This window comes from Amblyraja radiata, chromosome 19 (assembly GCF_010909765.2).
Source record: "Amblyraja radiata isolate CabotCenter1 chromosome 19, sAmbRad1.1.pri, whole genome shotgun sequence".
In the NCBI taxonomy this organism is placed as follows: Eukaryota; Metazoa; Chordata; class Chondrichthyes; order Rajiformes; family Rajidae; genus Amblyraja; species Amblyraja radiata.
Window position 1 is genome coordinate 19,097,841 of NC_045974.1, and position 21,632 is coordinate 19,119,472.

The 21,632-nt window shown below is 43.1% G+C and overlaps 1 protein-coding gene and 1 long non-coding RNA gene across 8 annotated transcripts in view; one reads left to right on the forward strand and one right to left on the reverse strand.

The window, feature by feature from the left end:
- adamts20 (ADAM metallopeptidase with thrombospondin type 1 motif 20) overlaps window positions 1-21,632 on the reverse strand; it is a 281,403-nt gene that overhangs the window by 74,115 nt on the left and 185,656 nt on the right. The window lies entirely within an intron of this gene.
- Window positions 1,284-20,023, forward strand: LOC116983916. Of its 3 annotated transcripts, none has more exons than XR_004414848.1 (4): window positions 1,284-1,610; window positions 2,585-2,734; window positions 6,069-6,219; window positions 19,538-20,023. It is a non-coding gene; the product is annotated as an uncharacterized LOC116983916 (long non-coding RNA). The 3 variants fall into 3 exon arrangements; XR_004414847.1 differs by having other exon boundaries at window positions 2,657-2,734; XR_004414846.1 differs by lacking the exon at window positions 6,069-6,219 and having other exon boundaries at window positions 2,657-2,734.

Sequence of the window (21,632 nt, forward strand, 5' to 3'; positions counted from 1 at the left end):
AATGAATGGCAAGTGATGCAGCAGTAGAGTTTTTGCCTCACAGCACCAGAGAGCCAGGTTCAATCTTGACTCCAGGTGCAATCTGTACGGAGTTTGTACATTCTGCCTGTGGCTGCATAGGTTTTCTCCAGGTGCTCAGGTTTCCTCCCACATTCCCAAGGCATGCAGGTTTGTAGCTTAATTGGCTCCTGTAAATTGTCCCTATTGTGTAGGATAGAATTAGTGTACGGGGATCGCTGGTCGGTGCGGACGTGGTGGACCAAAGGGCTTGTTTCCACGCTGTATCTCTAAACTAAACTCTTGAAGCACTGCTTGATGGAGGATGCTGGAGCCGCTGGACAGAAGTCATTAAGGCACGCAACCATGCTTTTCTTTGGCAACACAAGTGGGAAACACAGATTGTCACAGGGGAAGGTTAAAGATGTCCGTGAATACTCCTCCTAGCTGGTCCATGAAGGTTTTGGGGACCGTACTGAAGAAATTATATACTATCTTTGGGGACAGAAGGAATTCACCAGGTTAAACACTGGGATGTGAAGGTTGCCCTTTAGCAAGTGATGAAAGAAAATGGATCTATATTCTTAGAGTTTGGGAGAAGGTGAGATAAATTTTCTGAAATACAAGATTCACAGGGAATAGAAACAGAATAGAGATCAAGATATTTCCACTGGAGATAGAGTCTTAAATGAAGGGGCTTGGCTACAAGATGAGGAAGCAGTCTTCTTGCCGAAGTTGGCCAATCTCTGGAATTCACCATCACAGAGACTTGATTATGGAGACTTATCTGGTCGTTTAAAGAGGTTGATAATTTATTGAAAGGTTGGGGATTGAGGGGTCTGGGGAACTGTCATGAGAAGCTGAGGCCTGGGGCAGATCTACCATGATCATTTTTATATTGGAATGTTCAAACTAATATTCCAATACTACAAATGAAATTAAGACCCATAGAAAATCTGACAAACTATAAGGAACTTGCTTATATCATTGGTTCATATATTAAATGTCAAAATGCCTTGGAAGAAATCAGCTCTGACTGAAGTGCCAAATGTGGCAGCCATTTAGTACAGCAAACATCTGATGAACAGTAGTGTTGAGTTATCAGTTTCTACTTCCATCATTCCAGTCTCTGTAAAAATAAACTGCCCTGCACACCTCCTTTAAACTTTTACCCACTCAATTTCATACTCTGCCATCCAGTATTTGACATTTTCACCCTGGGAAGAAGACTCTGACTGTCTACCCAACCTATGCCTCTCATAATTTTATAAACTTCCATCAGGTTTCCCCTCAGCTTCTGATGCTCCAAAGAAAACAATCCAAGTTGGTCCAACTTCCCAGCAAGTCCTAAATTGCAATGTTGCATGCAAGTACTTCTGATACTCTTTAACCTACAGCCGTGCCCTATGGCTGGTGGGAGCCGAAGCGGAGTTGGTGACCCTTGCTCGAGGAAGAAGGGGGTTTAGAGAGTGCGACCATAAGCGTCCTGCTCAGGGTGAAGCAACCGGCCCTGCCGCAGTGGGGGCCACGGTGCCATCGGCCAGTCGACAGAGCAACATGCAGCAAATGTGGCCGTCAACATTCAGCCCAGCAAAGTCACAAAAACAGCAGAGGTAATTGATTGGAGATTTTGTTTGCGTAATATTACCCGAGGGACCAAGATTAGCCACTGAATTCTGCTGCCTTTCTCGCAAAAGTCTAATTTCATAAATCAACACTCATCTGATCTTGCTCCCCACTGTCAGGCCTTATTCTGAAGCAGGAACTAAAAGATATTGACCTCTGCATTACAGAGGCCAGATGGCTGTTCTCCCACACCTTGTCATACCTTCCTCTGGATCATGACCCCACTAACAAACACCGCGCCACCATCTCCCAAGCCAATACTTATCTCATCAGATCAGTTCTTCTTCCCTCCGCAGCCTCTCACATGCTAGTGCCCCAAACCCACACTGCATCTTTCTCTTTCCCCAGATCTGCAAACTGGACTGTCCTGGTAGAGCCATTGTTTCCATCTGGTCTTGTCCCACTCAAGTTATCCCTTCGTATCTTCACCCTATCCTCTCTCTGATTGTCCAGTCCTCCCCATTGAGACATCTCCCTTACCCTCCACTGATTTGTCAACTCCCAATTCTTTGGTCCCAATCTCTTATCTGCACCATGGATCTCCCACCAGGAAGGTATCAAGGCCCTTAGCTTCATTCTGGAACAAAGACCCAATCATTTGGTGAGACCAAGCATAGACTGGGCAACTGTTTTGCAGAGCACCTGTGATGTATCTCCAATTATCATCTTGAGTTTCTGTTTACAAATCAATTGAACTCCCTTTCCCATTCACACACAAACTAGAGGAACTGCACCTTATATTCCCCCTGGGTACCCTGCAGCCCAATGCTACGAATATTGATTTTCTTTCAGTTTCAGGTAACCTACTCCCTGTGTTCCTTTCCCACTCCCATCAGTCCACCCAGGATCTCTCTCCCTTTGTTCACCTTTTCCTTCCCTTTACCTAGACGTGTTGCTCTCCCCCACCTGGCTCCATCATCCATTAAATGCCTCATGTTTTACCCTTCCTTCTCACTTCTAGATACCATCTACCTTCCCTCTAGTCGATGCAATGTTTTGACCCAAAACATTAACCATCCTTCTGCCTCCACAGATGCTGTTTGACCAGCCAAGTTCTTCCAGCAGCTAACTCTTTAAATTAAAAACCATCCAACTCAAGGCCAGCACATGGGTGAGCATGGAATACATGATGTCAGTTGTGTTTGCTCTTTTTTGAACTAATGTTATTTTAACATCCGCTGAAGAAGCATCAATGTCGCAATGAACACTTTATCTAAATTACTTTACTTCAAAGATTCATGAGAAACCATTTACAAGAAATCCAAATGTAGCTTTAGTTCTATCCCAATTGCATTATGCTGGTTGCAAGTTCTAATGGAAAGTGCATCAGCTGATAAGATCACAACCGTTAGTTACCCATGTCTCAGTTTTCTCAACAAATGAAGGGGCCATTCAACCCATCACCTCAATGCCAGCCCTTGGAGCATTTCTATCAGTCCCATTCCTCCATGTTTACACACAACCTATTCTCTCTCACATGTCCTTCAACTTCCTCCTAGTTCTCCTACCTTCCACTTGGGCACGAGATCATTTAGAACGGCCATTTAACCCATTGACTCACTTGTCTTTGGGAAGTGGGAGGAAACTGGAGTACCTGGAGGAAACCACCAGCCACTGAGAACATTCAAATTCCACACAGGCAGAAGCTGAGGTCAGGATTGAATCCAGGTCACTGGGGCTCTGAGGCAGCACTACTAATTACAGCGTCAACTTGTGAAAACTATCATTTTATAAACAATTAATGAAAACAGACTCATAGTGTCATACAATCACCCTACAAGAAAGATTGCAAATTATTTTCATTGCCAAACATGAAGCTCACCAAAATATGAGAAAGAGTGGATGTTACATTCAACATCGGCGAGATCATGGTCCTCTTTGGACGAGAACGTACGGCAGGATTAGTAAGTTTGCAGATGATACTATGGGTATTGTGGATAGCAAAGATGGTTATCAAAGGTAAACTGCAGGATCTTGAACAGTTGGCCACATGGGCAGAAGAATGATTAATGGTGTTTAATGCAGATAAATGTGAGGTGTGGCATTTTAGGGTCTAACCACGGCAGATAGATAAGGCAATCACGAAGTCTTTAAACACATTGGCCCGCATCAGTTAAGGTATTAAGTATAGAAATTGGATGTTATGTTATAGTTGCAGGGTATATGGAATAAGCTGCCAGAGGAGGCAGTTAAGGCAGAAACTATAACAACATTTTAAAGGCATTTGGACAGGTACACATATAGGAAAGGTTTAGAAGGGCACCATGGTCGGCATGGACAAGCTGGGCCAATGGGCCTGTTTCCATGCTGTATGACTCTATGACCCTACCAATCTGCCCAATAAGAAAGGTTCACGCAAGGTTCTGGAAACGTGAACCACATCACACATCTTGGTTGCCATCTCCCAGTGCAGGAAGACAGTCATGATAAAATGCATTGTTCCTACAGTCTTTGGTTGATTGTGAAAAAGGAGTTTGAAGATCAAGGGCTTAGAAAACACAAGGAGCCAGAGGACACGGGTGAGGTTCTTAACGTGTACTTTGTACAAGCGTTCACTCAAGGAGATGATTATAAATGACGTTGAGATTAGGGAGGGGTTTTGTTTAGTATTTAGTTTAGAGTTCCAGCGCGGAAACAGGCCAACCAGCAGTCGCCGCACACTTGCACTATCCAACACACGCGAGGGACAGTTTACATTTATACCAAGCCAATTAACCTACAAACCTGTACATCTTTGGAGTGCGGGAGGAAACCAGAGATCCCAGAAAAAACCAACCCAGGTCACAGGGATAACATACAAACACCCTACAGACAAGTACTGGTGGTGAAGAATAGAGGGAAATGACTCACCTACAGGCAGAGGAGATTTGTATAATTTGGCAACATGTTTGGCAAAGACGTTGTGGGTCAAAGGGTCTGCTTCCCTGCTGCACTTTTAGTTCAAGTTCAAGTTTATTGTCATGTGTCCCTGATAGGACAATACAATTCTTGCTTTGCTTCAGCACACAGAACATAATAGGCATTGACTACAAAACACATGAATAAATAAACTGATAAAGTGCAAAATAACAGATAATGGGTTATTAATGTTCAGAGTTTTGTCCGAGCCAGGTTTAATAGCCTGATGGTTGTGGGGAAGTAGCTATTTATATGTTCTACAATTAAACAAGATATCGGAAAGAATGTCTACGTAAAGAAATAACATGCACAGTTTGTAAAAGGTTATATTGACTTTAGGCGGTTCAATTTCACCAGATAATGCAGAATTCATTATTTTATTAACTCTGATATTTGGTTCTTGGAATCAATGTTTCTCTCTGAAGAATGAGCTCCATGTAATTTGGGATGCTCAAAAAGTATCAAAACAATACAAAATCCTCTACCGAGCTGTTCTACAACCTATCTGTGACTATTTATAAAAAGATTGCAATTGCTTATTGCATTCATCAATAATGAATATCACTGGAGCAGCGTACAGAGGAGAGACATGACAACAGTTGGAAACAGTCCATTCTTCCATTTCCTTTGGAAATCATCACAACAGCTCCGACATGTAATAAATGTACACATATGTACAATTTGGCAGCAGTTTCTGGACTGCATTCAAGAACAGGAAACCTGCTGATTTTCATCCCGCCCCAGCTCCCCTGCCTCAGGAATGTTGAAACTAACTGCTATAGCTCCACTGTCACAGAATTTATAGCCTTCTATGCCTCGGCAGTTCAAGTCCTTGTCTAATTACTTTTCAATAGTTGCGAGAATCTCTGCCTCTATTACCATTACCATAGAGCATGTTACAGATTGCAACAACCTTCTGACAGAAAAACGTCTTCCTCGGATCCCCTCAACACCTCCTCCCCCTTACTTTAAACCTATGTTCTGCTGTTTTGGATACCACTGCTTTGGGGAAATGTTTCTCACTATCAACCTTATTTATGCCTCTCTCAATTCTGTACCGTGTTCCCCCCTCAGCCTCGTCTCCTCCAGGAAAATGCAAATCCATCCTGTCCAGTCTCTCCTTGTAACTGAAGTGTTACGTTCCAAGCCACAACAGAAAATATTGGAAGAAGTCAGCGTTTTTTGAAAAGAGAAGCAGTCAATGTTCTGTGTGTGGACCCTGTGTGAAACAAGGCAGAAACATAAAAATGGTGTTTATATTATGGAGAGTTACAGACTCGGGCTGGCTCAATGTTTTATCAGGGCTGTTTGCCTTGCCTTGCAAACTCAGCAAGTAGGGAAGGGGCAGACTCAGTATCGATGGTCACACAACAGCTTCAAGTGGCCAGCTAGTTTTCTAAAGAGGGATAGGGATAGGGAGAGGGAGAGGGAGAGGGAGAGAGATTCTCCACTGGTCTGTTTTTTTAAATATAATAAGCTTTATGGTATTTGGCTCCTGATTTTTAATTGCCATTGACATTATCTTCCTTAACTGTTTGTTTTTGCAGGTTCGCATCTGACCTGTTTATCAGGAATATCGTTTGGTAAATCTTCTCTGCTGAAGCCTCCAACATGGAGCTGCATCAATTGAGAAGTAATGATGGCCTACGATTGAATAAGCCTAAAGAGTACCATCAATGGGTGCCACACCAAGGCTGGGTTAGTGATCAATACCATTGCAAGTCCAATAACGGTCTCATATCTACCACATCCAAACCCTAACCTTACCCAGCCTCTTGCAAGAGCTTCATTCCATTCTCCCAGTGTATAGTTGTAATTATTTGGAATGTCTTTACTTCTCTTTAAGCATGATTTTCTCTCCACTATACTTAACAGGACCCACAGCCATGTCTGTTCCATTTCCTGCACATCTACATTCTGCCTCGCTACGAGACCCCACCATCAGCTCTCCCGATCCCACTTTGGAAACTCTCTTACTTCCCTTTACCTGAAAACAGTCTTTCCCAATCAACCTTTATAAGTTCCTTCTTTTGTTTATTTATTTCAATTATTTATTTTATTTATTTCAAATGTCTTCAAAATAACCTTTTTCCCCACTTTAACGTGGAGCAGTCCCATTGTTTAGATAACTATTTGAAATCTAATAGGATTACGGTCATTGGTCCCAAAGTATTGTCCCACCAACACTTCAGTCACTTGCCCAGCCTCATTTCCCCACATCAGTGTTGCCTCAATCACCCTCTTGTTGGGCCATCTACATATTGATTGAGAAAGTCTTCGTGGACATCTTTAAAAAATTCCACCTCAACAGAGCACTCAGCACTGTGGCAGACCCAATCAACGTAAGGAAAGTTGAAACCACCTTCAATTAACAACTTACTATTCATACAGCTATCTACATTTTTGTTCCTCTAATTTCCGCTAACGACTGACTAACGCTAACTATGATACAATCCATCAAAGCGGTCATCCCTTATTCCTGAATTTCACCCACACAGCCTCACCGGACGATCACTCTCAAGAACATCCTCCCGAAAAATTGTGGTTAAAGGGGGCGACACAGTAGCGCCTGCCTTACAGCGACAGAGACCTGGGTTCCATCCTGTCTAAGGGTTCTGTCTGTACAAAGTATGTACATTCTCCCTGTGACTGCCTGGGGATTCTCAGTGTGCTCCGGTTTCCACCCACACTCCAAAGGCATACAGGTTTGTAGGTTTAATAATGTGTAAAAAAGAACTGCAGATGCTGGCTTAAATCGAAGGTAGAAACAAAATGCTGGAGTAACTCAGCGAGTGAGGCAGCATCTCTGGAGAGAAGGAATGGGCGATGTTTCAGGTTGAGACGTCTGAAGTCTGAAGAAGGGTCTCAATCCGGATGGTCACCCTTTTTTTTTAACCTATTGGTATCTATATGTGCAATGTACAATGGCTGTTCATTCTCTCCATTGAGAATGTTCTGCAAAGTGCCAGAGACATCCTAGCCCTGGCATGCAGGAGGCAACACGCCATCCTGGAGTCTTGTTTGAAGCCACAGAATCTCCTGGATGTACCCTAACGATTAATTCACTATCCTTACAGCTCTCTTTGTCTCCACCCTTCCCTGCTGTGCAGAGTCAAGTCAAGCCATGTTTATTGTCATATGTGTTTATTGTCAAGGTGAGGTGCAGCTACAAAGAAAATCTTGCTTGTGGCAACCTCACAGGCACATAGACTCAGACAACATACAGGTAGATGAATTACACAGTCATTGCGCTGAGATCCTGGCTGCTGCTGTTGCTCCCTCTGAAAGGCCAACCCTCAAAATAGCCCAAAATAAAATACTTGTTACAGAGGGTAATGGCAACAGGGAGATACATCACTACCTGTCTTCCCTTTTCTACCTTTGCTGCTGCTCACCCTGCTGCCTGCATCTTAGGGATGACCACCTCACTGAATCTATTGTCTGTGATGCTCCTGAATAAATCTAACTGCAGATCCAGCCGCCTAATGTGGTCAGTCAGGAGCTGAAGCGAGACGCACTTCTCACAGGTGTAGTCACCAGAGACACTTGAGGTTCCCTTGATCTCCTGCATTCTATGAAGATTTGCCTTTGGAGTCTTTGCCTGTTGAAATATGTCAGATCCCATATGCTTTTGTGGCAGCTCCTCAACTTCGTTCACTGCTTCCAAAGATTTATGCACCTACTTACCCAAGTCTCCCTATGTGAGCAATGTGGCTTGCCCAAGGCAGCTGACTGAGCATAGCTGGGGTCGTCAATCTGCCAAAAACACTACCACTTTAGACTGTAAACCTTTCCTCATCATTGCCATATAACTGCATCATTTCACACTTCCCCGTGTTAAAATTATATCCCCGAGGATTTACCCTTTTCATCAGTCTACCTCTGTCCTCGTGCTAATGAAAATCAATAAAATACAGATGCTGAAAATCTGAAGTGACAAGTGTAAATGCTGGAAACACTCAGGCACCAGTCACGGAGAGAGTTGTAGGTCAATTTCCCTTCATCAGAACTAAGGGTCCGAGACCTGAAGCATTTGCTGTTTTTACTTCAGATTTCATTCCCCAAATAATCAAGATGGATCATTAACAGAGAGAAATGGTCCATATTATGACCCCTTGGTGGACTACTCCATAAGAGGAACTGGTCATAACTCTGTTCGTCTGTGTACCCCTGATCCAGTTTAATGCTACCATTATCATTTTAATCATGCATGCTTCAGTTTTGGCAATGTTTACTCTCCCGTGCTACATCAAAGTGGCTTGAGGACACATCAACTACACTAGCCAGCACTCTCCATTAATTTTCAACCAAGTTAAAGTTTACTACCTGTTAACAACTACTTGTAAACAAAAAGCATTTATCGATACCTTGGAACACGTGGCAATAATAAACCAATAAACTTCCATTTATTAATCTTTATTTTTCAAGGCAACCATTTGGAGACAAATCTACTTGTGTAATTTAACAGAGGTGTAATGTTCACAATTATCCCCTCCTATGAAACTACGCCCACATCAAGGAAGAATAGAAGACTGAAATCAAAAGATTCCACGTTTCAAATAAGTGGCGGCCCATTGGAATTAAGTAACTATTGTACAAGCAGTGCTGGTGACCTCAACGTCTTGCTCTTAAACTAATGTTATCCTCTCTTGCCTCTTACCTCATTGCACTAACGGTGAAATCTACTTCTGGGCAGAACTCTGATACAAAGCCCTTATTTTATACACCAGTCTTCCCTTACCTTTATATGCTTTTACTACAATAACATCAGCTCACCTGGACTCCAACATGAGAAATTCAATGGGGAAAACATTTCCACTGGCTTTTTTTAGGATAGGTGTTTTCATTTAAATGTTAATATCTGGTCCAAAATAATATTGCCAATAATCTTACATGGAACAGAGAACAGGACTGCATAGGAATGTGCCCTTCGGCCATAATGTTTGCACCAAACCGGATGCCAAGGTAGACTGATCTCATCCGCCTGTACATGATCCATATCACTCTATTCCTTGCACATCCATGTGCCTGTCTAAAAGCCTCTTACATGCCACAATCGTATATGCCTCCATCACCATCCCTGGCAATGTGTTCCTGGCCCCCACTCTGCTTATAAAAATTACCCTGCACCTCTCAATTAAACTTTCCCCCCTCTCATCTAATAGACTTGCCCTCTAGTGTTGAATATTTCCTCCATGGGGGAAAAAGGTTCTAACTGTCTACCCAGTCTACGCCTCTCATAATTGTATATAATTCTATCACGTCTTCCCTCGACGTTCCATATGGCCATGTCATAGTGTATCTTAAACTTCTGCATCACCATACCATGAGGGACCTTATCAAAAGCCTTACTAAAATCCATGTACACAACATCCACCGCCCTGCCCTATCTTGATCAATCTCCTCCGCCACCACTCAAAAGGTTCAATCAAGTAAACAAGACACGACCTGCTCGGCACAAAGCCGTGCTGGCTATCCATAATTAGACCATTCTCCTCCGAATGGGAGTAAATCCTATCTCAAAGAATTCACTCCAATAGTTTCCCTGCCACTGATGTGAGGCTCACAGGCCTATTATTTTCTCCACTTCCCTTCTTAAACAAAAGAACAACATTGGCCACTATTCAGTCCTCCCGGACCTTGGGTGTGGCTAGAGAAGACACAAAGATCGTTATCAAGACCATCTTGTGTTTGTGCCAAAGGATTGACCTCTGGGGTATTTCTTCCATTGCTGTATCTGGGCAGTCTAGGAGACAATACCAGTGCCGCTGAAACTGCTTAAATCTTCCAGTATCCCCAAACGTAAATACAATCTCATCCAAAGATATGCCCATTTCCTTTGCTTCAACTGGACATTAGAAATACTTAAGCCCCTGTCCCACTTTCCCGAGTTACTCACAAATTCTCCCAAGTTTTCCCCTTGATTTAAACTCGGAGATGCCAGGCGTAAGTACTCGGGGTATTTTTTTTACTCGGACGTGGGCATTTTTAAACATGCTGAAAAATCGTCCCGACTCACCTGATGCCCTGAGTACCTACGGCTGGCATTACGAGCCGCTACGAAATATCTACTGACTCGCTACGGACATTCTCCGAGTTTGAATCAATGGGAAAACTCGGGAGAATCCGTGAGTAACTCGGGAAAGTGGGACATGGGCTTTAATCTATCAGAATTATTATAGTTTAAAACAAAACAGCAGAAGAATTAAAATGAGATATGGCATTTGTTTTAAAGATGGGCAATAGTAAAACTCTTCAATGCCCCGACAAGCTGCAATCTCAGTCATGAATTATAATGATTAATAGCGGTGGATAGAACCTCTGGGTTTGCTTTATGACTTTAACCTGTTGCCAAGACAGTCCTGCCCAGGTATATCACACATCACCTGCCTCTTGTAGTAAAAGACTGCCTTCAGATACAACTACATAGCACAATACCCCTACTCATCATGTTTCTTGATTTAATTATTTATTGCTCCTCTCTGCATCGATAGTTCCATGAGACACTCTCCTACTGCTCCCTCTATGTGATCTCTGTTGGTCTCTGCTCTTCAACCATGTTTTTGCGTGGACTCGTGACTACAGCCACGTGTCTTTCTTCACCTCTAGCCTTTGTCACGTAATCCACCCATCTGCCAATCACACCTCCCTCATCTGTATCATCTGTATTAGGGCTCAACACCCCCCTGTGTGCCTGGGCCCTGGACTTTCTCACCGCCAGGCCCCAGGTAGTCAAGATGGGAGGGAATACATCGAAGTCCCTCACCCTGAGCACAGGATCGCCCCAGGGTTGCATCCTCAGCCCCCTATTGTACTCCCTGTACACACATGACTGTGTGGCTAGGTTCAGCTCCAACTCAATAATTAAATTTGTTGATGACACTGTGGGCCTGATCTCAGACAACGATGAGAAGGCCTACCGGGCGGAGGTGTCTGATCTAGCACTCTGGTGCCAGGACAACAGCCTCCTCTTGAACATCAAAAAAACTAAGGAGCTGATCGTGGACTTTAGGAGGGCACATCATCCGAGGACATACACACCATTGAGGATAAATGGGGATACTGTGGATAGGGTGAGCTGTTTTAAATGTGGGAGTCCACATCTCTGAGGCTATGACATGGACATCACACGCCGCAGCACTCGTGAGTAAGGCAAGGCAGCGCCTTTACCACCTCAGGCAATTGAGGAAATTCAGAGTGTCTCCGAGGATCCTCCAGTGCTTCTACTCAGCGGCTGTGGAAAGCATCTTGTCCGGAAATATTACCATCTGGTTTGGGAATTGCTCTGCCTAGGACAAGAAGGCTCTGCAGAGAGTAGTGCAGAGAGAGAGCACTTCACTTGCCCCCCTGCAGGAACTATACATCAGGAGGTGCAACTCCAGAGCCAATAACATCATGGGAGACCCCTTCCACCCCTGCAACGGACTGTTCCAGCTGCTACGGTCAGGCAAACGCCTCCGTTGCCATGCGGTGAGAACGGAGAGGTTGAGAAGGAGTTTCTTCCCAGAGGCCATTCGGACTGTAAACTCCTATCTCACCAGGGACTAACTTTACTGAACTTTTTCCTTCCAATATTTAATATGTAAAAGAATATGTGTGTGTTTATGATTGTGTTTATAGTTTGTTTGGTTGTTTGTTTGTCTTTTTGCACAAAGTCCGCGAGCATTGCCACTTTTCATTTCACTGCACATCTCGTATGTGTATGTGACGAATAAACTTGACTTGACTTGTATCCACCTTACACTTCCAGACTTTGCCCCCTTCCTACCTGTCTGTTCCAGCTTTCTCCCCCCTAGTCGAATCAGTCTGAAGAAGGGTGCAACCCATAATGCTATCTGTCTATTCCCTTCATAAGTAGTGCATGACCACTGAGTTTCTCCAACACTTTGGGGGTTTTTTGCTAGCAATTTGATAAAACATTTGGAAGGAAATGTCTAGTTCACCATCTCTACTATAAAAGAAAAAAATCTGAAAATGCAATGGGGTAATATTCAAACAGGCATGGAGACAGAAAGTAGGAAACTACAGGGCAAGTAGCTTAACAGCCTGATGTTAAAAGTTGTAACAATAGCTATTATGGAAGGATATTATGAAAAATACAAATTAATCAGGCAAACTGAACATGGTTTTGGGAAAAGTTAGTCACGTTCGACCAATTTATTGGAGTTTCTTGAAGGCAAAATGTGCTGTGGATACTGGACAACTGTTGGGTTGACTATATTTAGATTTTCACTAGTCTATCATGCATCTCGACAATCGAAGACATCTACAGGAAACCCTGCCTCAAGATGTCAGCTAACATTGTCAAAGACCCAAATCAACCCGGCCACGCTATTGTTGTTTCTATCGTCAGGAAGTAGGTACAGGAGCCTGAGAACCATTACCCTCAGGTTCAAGTGCAGCTTCTGCTCATTGACCATTTGGTTCTGCAACCACCCTGCCCTCACCACAACCCGACCTCAGCACCAATCCACTGGGGACGTGCACTATTACGGTAGCTCTACTTAATTTGATATTAGCTGTATCATAGTCTTGTTTACTTACAATAACAATTTACTGTGTATATTTTTTGTTGTTGTTGTGTCCAATGTGCCCGTAAAGCTGCAGCAAGTAAGAACTTAATAGTTTTGGTTCATATCCAGTGTATGTGACAAGTCTTGAATCTTGAAAGAAAGTTTATTGCAAGACCTTCATGGTAAAAGACTTTTGGTATTCATCTGATCTATTCTCCTCATGATTTTTTACACCTCGATAAGATCACCCCTCAGTCTCCTGTGCTCCAAGTTATAAATGCCTAGCCTGCCTAAGCTCTCAATATAGCTCAGTCCCCTCATGTCCTGGCAACATCCTCATAGATCTTCTCTGCACTCTTTCAATCTTAAAAACTTACCCAGCACATCTTCTTTAAACTTTGACCCTCTCACCTTAAAGCTATGCCTTCTAGTCTTTGAAATTTCCACCCTGGGAAAAATATCTATCCTATCTATGCCTTTATAAACTTCCGTCAGCCACTGACGCACCAGAGGAAACAACCAAGTTCGCCCAGTACATTCAGAAGTGGAGTGAATTAGTAAAGAATTGGTAAAGAGAAAATCAGAGTGAGGCAAAATGGTTTTCCATGGCATGTGAAGACTGAATGAAGTTCCTTTATGAAGGACACCGTGAAAATCTGGTCCCACCTCGTTATTGGTCGTTTTTGGCAAGTGGAAATGCACTCTTTCCAAGTGCTTTCTCTTTACTTATCATTCTGTCTGACAGACATCCTCTTTAGTTTCCACCCGTCTCAAGTACCATGACAAATTAATTACTTCTGTTTCCAGCATTTACGAAGTATACTGCAAACTAATTCCGTGTCTGTGGGACAACCGAATCTGGGATACCAGAGCCTGGTGCACATGTGGGAGAAGAATGAGAAAAATGAACGTTATTTCCTGAGGCACTTTCACGATCAAAAATTTTAATCGTTCTGTGTGCACCTTTTTGTTTCCACTCACCATCACAAGCAGCTGGAGTCACTTCAGGATAAACCATAAATTCATGTGCCAATGCATAAAATCAGAAATCATATCTCTGTTGGCCCATGTTAATTAACCACCGGACAAGTAAGGGTTAGAGGAAGCTTTACAAGTGTTAGATTTTCAGAGTTTGAACTGGAAAATTCTGTCTATTTCAACTTACAATCATATCATATCAAGACGGATTTACTGAGAGTATCATCAACTCCCTCTCTAAGGACTGACCATCAGGTTTTGTAGAGACAAAGTTCTGGAGCAACTCAGCGGGTCAGGCAGTATCTCTGGGCAAAAGGATGTCCTTTTGGGTCGGAACCCTACTTCAGACTGAAAGTAGAGGGGTGGGAATTGGAGGTAGGAAAAGGCCAGAACAAATGAGGCTGGTTAACAAATGACTAAGGAGGGTGGAGCCCATAATGGTCTATTGTTGGATGGGGAAGAGGTGATAACAAAGGGATAAAGCGATGCAAACAGTTGAATTGGTAGGATGACTAAGGTGTGTGTGTGTGGGAGGAGGGAGGGGGGGGAGGGGGAGAAGGAGAGAATGCAGGGGTTACTTGAAATTAGAGCAATCAAAGTTCATGCCACTGGGTTGTAAGCTGCCCAAGCAAAATATGAGATGCTTTTCCTCCAATTTACGTGTGGCCTCAAGTGAAGGGGGGGGAATGGGAAGGGAAGTTAAAATGTTTGGCAACCGGGAGAGGGAATTAAGCGAAGGCGGACTGAGCGCAATTGTTCAGCCAAATGATCTGCGTTCGGTCTCACCGATATATAGCTCACACTGAAAACAACGGATAAGGTAGATGATGATGGAGGAGGTGCAAGTGAACGTCTGCTTCACCTGAAAGGACTGTCGGGGCTCCTGGATGGAGTCAAGGGAGGAGGTATAAGGCAAGGTTGCAGGGGAAAGTTCCTGGGGAGGGGGTGGTTTGATGGGAAAGGATGAGTGTAACAGGAGGTTGCGGGGGGAACGATCTCTGCGGTAGGCGGAAAGGGGAGGAGATGTGAAGATGCGACTAGTGGTGGGATCCGGTTGGAGGTGGTGATAATGTTGGAGGATGATGTGTTGTATACGATGGCTGATGGGGTGAATGGTGAGGACCAGGGGGACTCTGTCCCTGTTGCAACTGCATGGTGGGGGATCAAGAGCGGAACTACAGGAATACAGAGGAGACGTGTGAGGGCTTCATCCATGTTAGATGAGGGGAACCCCCGTTACCTAAAGAATGAGGACATCTCGGATGTCCTGGTATGGAACACCTCATCTTGGGAGCAGGTGCGGTGGGGAAATTGGGATTAGGGGGGGGAAAGTCTTTGCAGGAAGCAAGGTTGAAGAATTATAGTCGAGATAGCTGTGGGAGTCATGAATGGTTGTAATAGATGTCAGTGGATATTCTATCTCATTTGGTGGAGGTGGTGAGATCAAGAATGGGGAGGGAGTTTTCAGAGATGGTCCAGGTGAATTTATTTTTATTTCCAGGTTTATTAAACCCACTTGCTTTAGGAAGAAGGCTTGTTACATTTATTGAAGGTACACAAAATTGCTGGTGAAACTCAGCGGGTGCAGCAGCATCTATGGAGTGAAGGAAATAGGCGACGTTTCGGGCCGAAACCCTTCTTCAGACATTTATTGTTTCCTTGGCTCAAGACTATAGATATAATCAACTGTGGAATAATATCTGCTGCTGATCCCTAATTTTACAAACATTTATGATGCCATCCAGGACAAATGGATATGTCTATTCTTTTTTTAAATTAATGATTAAATACAGGAGTTTGCTATGTTGCAGTAACCTGTGCAAACACTAGTTGATCCCCAGAGATTCTGCGACTTTGGCAAGTGTTCTGGGGGTAAATGCATAAAGTAATTTGGTAAATAGGATCTCACATTTGGACCTATTGGCAGAGTTCTCAGCTGCCTCATTATTACTGATAGTAATGCTCGAGCATAACAAATAGGAGCAGGGTCTCAAAGATGCTCCATCATTCAATTAGATCATGGCTGATCCAACCTTGTTCTCAGTACCACTTGCCTGCCTGTTCTCTATAACTTATGACTCCACTTTTAGTCTAATTAATTGACAGAGGCCCCATGGCCTTTTGTGGAAGGAATTCAGCCCTCAGGTAAACAGGTCCTTCTCACCCCTTCTCGCCACTTACTCTGAAACTGTAGCTGTGATTCAAGATTCCCATCACTCCTGATGCCTGGACTGTGGGTTCTCAATACATGACAAATGAATTTTTTCCACTTTGTCATTTTCTTACTATCTATCCTATCTCTGTTTCTCACAGTTTCTTATCATATCTACCCCCTCAGTCTCCTTTGCTCCAAAGAAAGCAAACTCTGTCTATCCTGTTTCTCCTCATATGGTGAATATTCCATCCCGGGCAGTATCGAGGCAGATCTCTTCTTCATATCTCCAGTGCAATCACATCCTTCCTGTTCTGTGGAGGTGAGAGCTACACGAAAATAAATCCCCATGACCAGATGGGATCTATCTCAGATCATTGTGAGGGGCAAGAGAAGAGATTCCAGGGGAATTTGAGAAAGATTATTTCCATCTTCTCTCGCCGCAGGAGAGGTCCCGGAAGACTGGAGAGTAGCCAAGTTCTTCCTGAGACTGAAGAAGGGTCTCGACCTAAAAGGTCACCCCTTCCTTCTCTCCAGAGATGCTGCCTGTCTCGCTGAGTTACTCCAGCATTTTGTGTCAACCAAGTTCTTCCTTTGTTAAAGATGGGAAGTAGAGATAGAGTCATAGAGCCATACAGCATGGAAACAGCTCCTCTGCCCAACTCATCCATGCCAACCAAATGCCCCATCTAACCTAATCACATTTGCCCAGGTTTGCCCATCTCCCTCTAAACAGACTATTATCTAAATGGTGGCCGACTAGGAAAAGGGGAGATGCAGCGAGACCTGGGTGTCATGGTACACCAGTCATTGAAAGTGGGCATGCAGGTGCAGCAGGCAGTGAAGAAGGCGAATGGTATGTTAGCTTTCATAGCAAAAGGATTTGAGTATAGGAGCAGGGAGGTTCTACTGCAGTTGTACAGGGTCTTGGTGAGACCACACCTGGAGTATTGTGTACAGTTTTGGTCTCCAAATCTGAGGAAGGACATTATTGCCATAGAGGGAGTGCAGAGAAGGTTCACCAGACTGATTCCTGGGATGTCAGGACTGTCTTATGAAGAAAGACTGGATAGACTTGGTTTATACTCTCTAGAATTTAGGAGATTGAGAGGGGATCTTATAGAAACTTACAAAATTCTTAAGGGGTTGGACAGGCTAGATGCAGGAAGATTGCTCCCGATGTTGGGGAAGTCCAGCACAAGGGGTCACAGCTTAAGGATAAGGGGGAAATCCTTTAAAACCGAGATGAGAAGAACTTTTTTCACACAGAGAGTGGTGAATCTCTGGAACTCCCTGCCACAGAGGGTAGTCGAGGCCAGTTCATTGGCTATATTTAAGAGGGAGTTAGATGTGGCCCTTGTGGCTAAGGGGATCAGAGGGTATGGAGAGAAGGCAGGTACGGGATACTGAGTTGGATGATCAGCCATGATCATATTGAATGGCGGTGCAGGCTCGAAGGGCCGAATGGCCTACTCCTGCACCTAATTTCTATGTTTCTATGTTAAACCTTTCTTATCGATGCATCTGTCCAAGTGGCTTTTATAGGTAGTTATAGTACCCTGTGTAAACTACCTCCTTTGGTAGCTCATTCCATACTCACCACCCTGTGAGTGAAAAGCTTTCCCCTCGCACCTTAAACATATGTCCTTTGCTGCTTGATTCCCCTATCCTGGGTAAAAGACTCTGTGTGTTTACCCTATCAATTTCCCACATGATTTTATTTACCTCTATAAGATCACCCCTTACCCTCTCCTACACTCCAAGGAATAAAGTTATAAAGTCCCACGTGGTATGCTGATCCAGAGGATTAAGAGATGGAGTATAATCTAAGCAACTGAGATGTGATATTTTGGGAGGTCGTATGCAAGGGAAAAGTATATAGTTAATGACAAGACCCGCAACAATATTCATGTACAGAGGGATCTTGAGGTCTAAATTCATAGGTCAGATGATAGAGTGGTAAATTAGATATATGTTATAATGCTAAGTTTGCCTTCAATAATTGAGGCATTGAGTATAAGTCCTGTAAGCAAGTCCTGTTGACTTTGGTGAGGCACCATTTGGAATATTGCATGCAGTTGTAGTCACCACACTACAGTAAGGATGTAAAGGCTTTGGAGAGGGTGCAGAAGATGTTTACAAGAATGCTGCCTGGATTAGAGGGTATTAGCTAAAGGGAGAGCTTGGACAAACTTGGATTGATTTTTCTGGAACATCAGAGGTTGAAGGGACACATGATGGAAATATAGGTATTGATAGGGTAGGCAGTCTGAACCTTTTCCCCAGGGTAAAAAGGTCAAAATACAATAAGGCATAACTTTAAGGTCAGAGGAGGTAAGTTTGAAAGAGATGTGTAGGGCGTTTTTATACGTAGAGAGTGGCGAGTTCCTGGAGCACACTACCAGAGGTGCTGGTGGAGGCAGATATGATAGTGGCAATTGAGAGTCTTTTAGATAGGCAAACATACATCTAGAAAACAGAGGGATATGTATCACTTGCTCAGAGCAGATTAGTTTAACTTGGTATGTTCAGTACGGACATAGAAACATAGAAAATAGGTGCAGGAGTAGGCCATTCGGCCTTTCGAGCCAGCACTGCCATTTAATATGATCATGGCTGATCATCCAAAATCAGGACCCCGTTCCTGCTTTCTCCCCATATCCCTTGACTCCATTAGCCCTAAGAGCTATATCTCTCTTGCAAACATCCAGTGAATGGGCCTCCACTGCCTTCTGTGGCATAGAATTCCACAGATTCACATCCCTCTGGGTGAAAATGTTTTTCCTCATCTCTGTCCTAAATGTCCTACCCCTTTTTCTTAAACTGTGACCCGTGGTTCTGGATTCCCCCAACATTGGGAACATTTTTCCTGCATCTAGCCTATCCAATCCCTTAAGAATTTTATATGTTTCTATAAGATCCCCTCTCATCCTAAATCCCAGCGAATAAAGTAGGTCGAAGGGCCTGTTCCTGTGTTGTTGTGTTATATGTTCTATGTAGCTCTATGTCTACAGAGAGTGGCATATCTCTGGAACTCTCTGCCACAGAAGGTAGTTGAGGCCAGTTCATTGGCTAAATTTAAGAGGGAGTTAAATGTGGCCCTTGTGGCTAAAGGGATCAGGGGGTATGGAGAGAAGGCAGGTACGAGATACTGAGTTGGATGATCAGCCATGATCATATTGAATGGTGGTGCAGGCTCGAAGGGCCGAATGGCCTACTCCTGCATCTATTTTCTATGTTTCTATGTTTCTATGTATACATTCATGTACCTGACTAGTTGAAAAAAATGTTTCCAGAAATTACACATCAAAATAGATGACCCAAATGAAGACATTATTACAACTGCAATATTTGATCTTTTAATGTCTTACAGGCCACACTCCACAACGACATGTTCGGCACTCAGACCCTTGAGCAGATGAAGAAGATGGAAGAACAATGGCAGATAACATCTCTGTTCACCAGCAAACAGGCTAAAAAGCAGTTTCTAGAGAGCAGCCCATAAACATCATCCACAATTCTGTTTCTTACCAAGTTCCCATCCAATCCCTAGTCCTTTGCTGTTACCACATTACAACGCCAGACACAAACATGAGCAGCAACATCGTTGATGTGTGACAATCAGATTCAGGAACAGCAGAAGCTCCCAGCAATGATCAGGTTCATGAACATGACAACACCAACCTCAGCAATTATGATCTTCTATGGACCATGTCTTTGGTTGCACTAGTACGATTATTATTTTATTGTATTTTTGATTGTTATATATTATCTGTGTGCCATTGTGTTAAATTGCAGCAATTAAGATTTCCATTGGTCTGGTTTCAGTATATGACAATTAAACACAGTTGACTCTCGACTCTCCCGACCATTACTGATACTCACAAGGAGCTTTGCAGGTAATTGCCTCAGCTTACACGCAGGAAGAAATGTAGTCTGTCCAGCTGTAGACCCGATTACGCCTACTGGGCAGTGTGCGTGTGGGCACATGTGCGTTTTGGGGGTGGGTAATGCTCAAAGTAACACCACCCTGCCCCTTGATCTTTTTCATTATGTTGCTCATTTTCACATCACATGGTAAAAACTTCTGAATGTCACCCACTTTGCTCCTTCCCTTAAACTCATTCAAGATGACTACACAATGTAAAAAACACAATTCCAGTACGTCCCATTACATTGTGCTCATTTAGGTGGATTAAGTCATAATGCCTTAATCAGGTTGACACAGGAAATTGCCTCAAGCATTTAAACTCTCTTAGGAAAAATAGTGTTCAGGGTAAAAGGACATAAATTATTTCCTAACAATTTCTAATTGCTATACTTATTTTCCAATGGCCATGAGTGTAATTACAATGCTGAAGATTACTTACCTTTTGAAATAAGACTGGGTTGATAGCTTTAAGATTACTATAACAACAGACCATAGCATGCAGAAACTTGAGATATTTTCTCTATCTCATGGATATCTATCACAACCGTTCAATTTTTCTAATTTAACTTAACTTTTTCCTTTAGCTACAACCACAGCATTCATAAGTCATGTAACAGGGAGCATTGGTAAACTGTTAAAAGTCATGTTTCACAATATGCAACAGTGATCAATGTACCATACTGTATCCACTGCAGATGACAGTTGCAGTCATGATCACTTTACTAATCAATCACTGCTTTTCTCGTGCTATTATAAATGATGTTATGTACACGTCATCAGCCTATGGTGTGTTTTACAATGGAGAATCCCATTCTGTTTCATTCTTTAGTTAGTTCAGACTGATTAACTGATCGCTCCTGTTCATCAACTACTGGATGGCTGTGGTGAACCCATGATGTTTAATAGATGGAATCCACCACGTCATTCAGTCAAGCCAAAGACAAGATTCAAAATTCAAACAGCTGCTTTCTTCATTGATTTTACAGTTTATTTGTGAACGAAATAAAAATTGCTGATGAGAACTTTATACTTATCAAACTTGGCTGTGGATTACAATGGCTGAGAAATTAGTGAGAATGGAATTGCACTTCTAAAACAGATCTTACCAAATGGAAGCCAATTTTGCTGGACAAACCTACAGCATGACCATTCAATAATACAAATGAGTTCAGATGTAACACATTATATGAAAAGTAAAATTGAAAGCCATCTCCTTTAATACCTCAAAGGCAGGACCATTTAATATCTCAGCCCAGTGGCATGATTGGACTCAAGCCTAGGATATGAGCGGCTATGTCACCCAGTGTTCTTTAGAGGAGAAACCTGGTTCGATTCAGGGAACAGAGCACCAACATGCACATGTATATGGCTTCACTATGTTGCTATTACTATCATGCACATACCATTCAGTGGCATGTGACATTCACTGTACATCTTCCAGACATTGAAGGTATTATTTCACGTAAAGGTCACAGAACCTTCAACAGTCCACAGCTACACTGTCCCAATGATTGCACAATTCAATGGATTTTATACA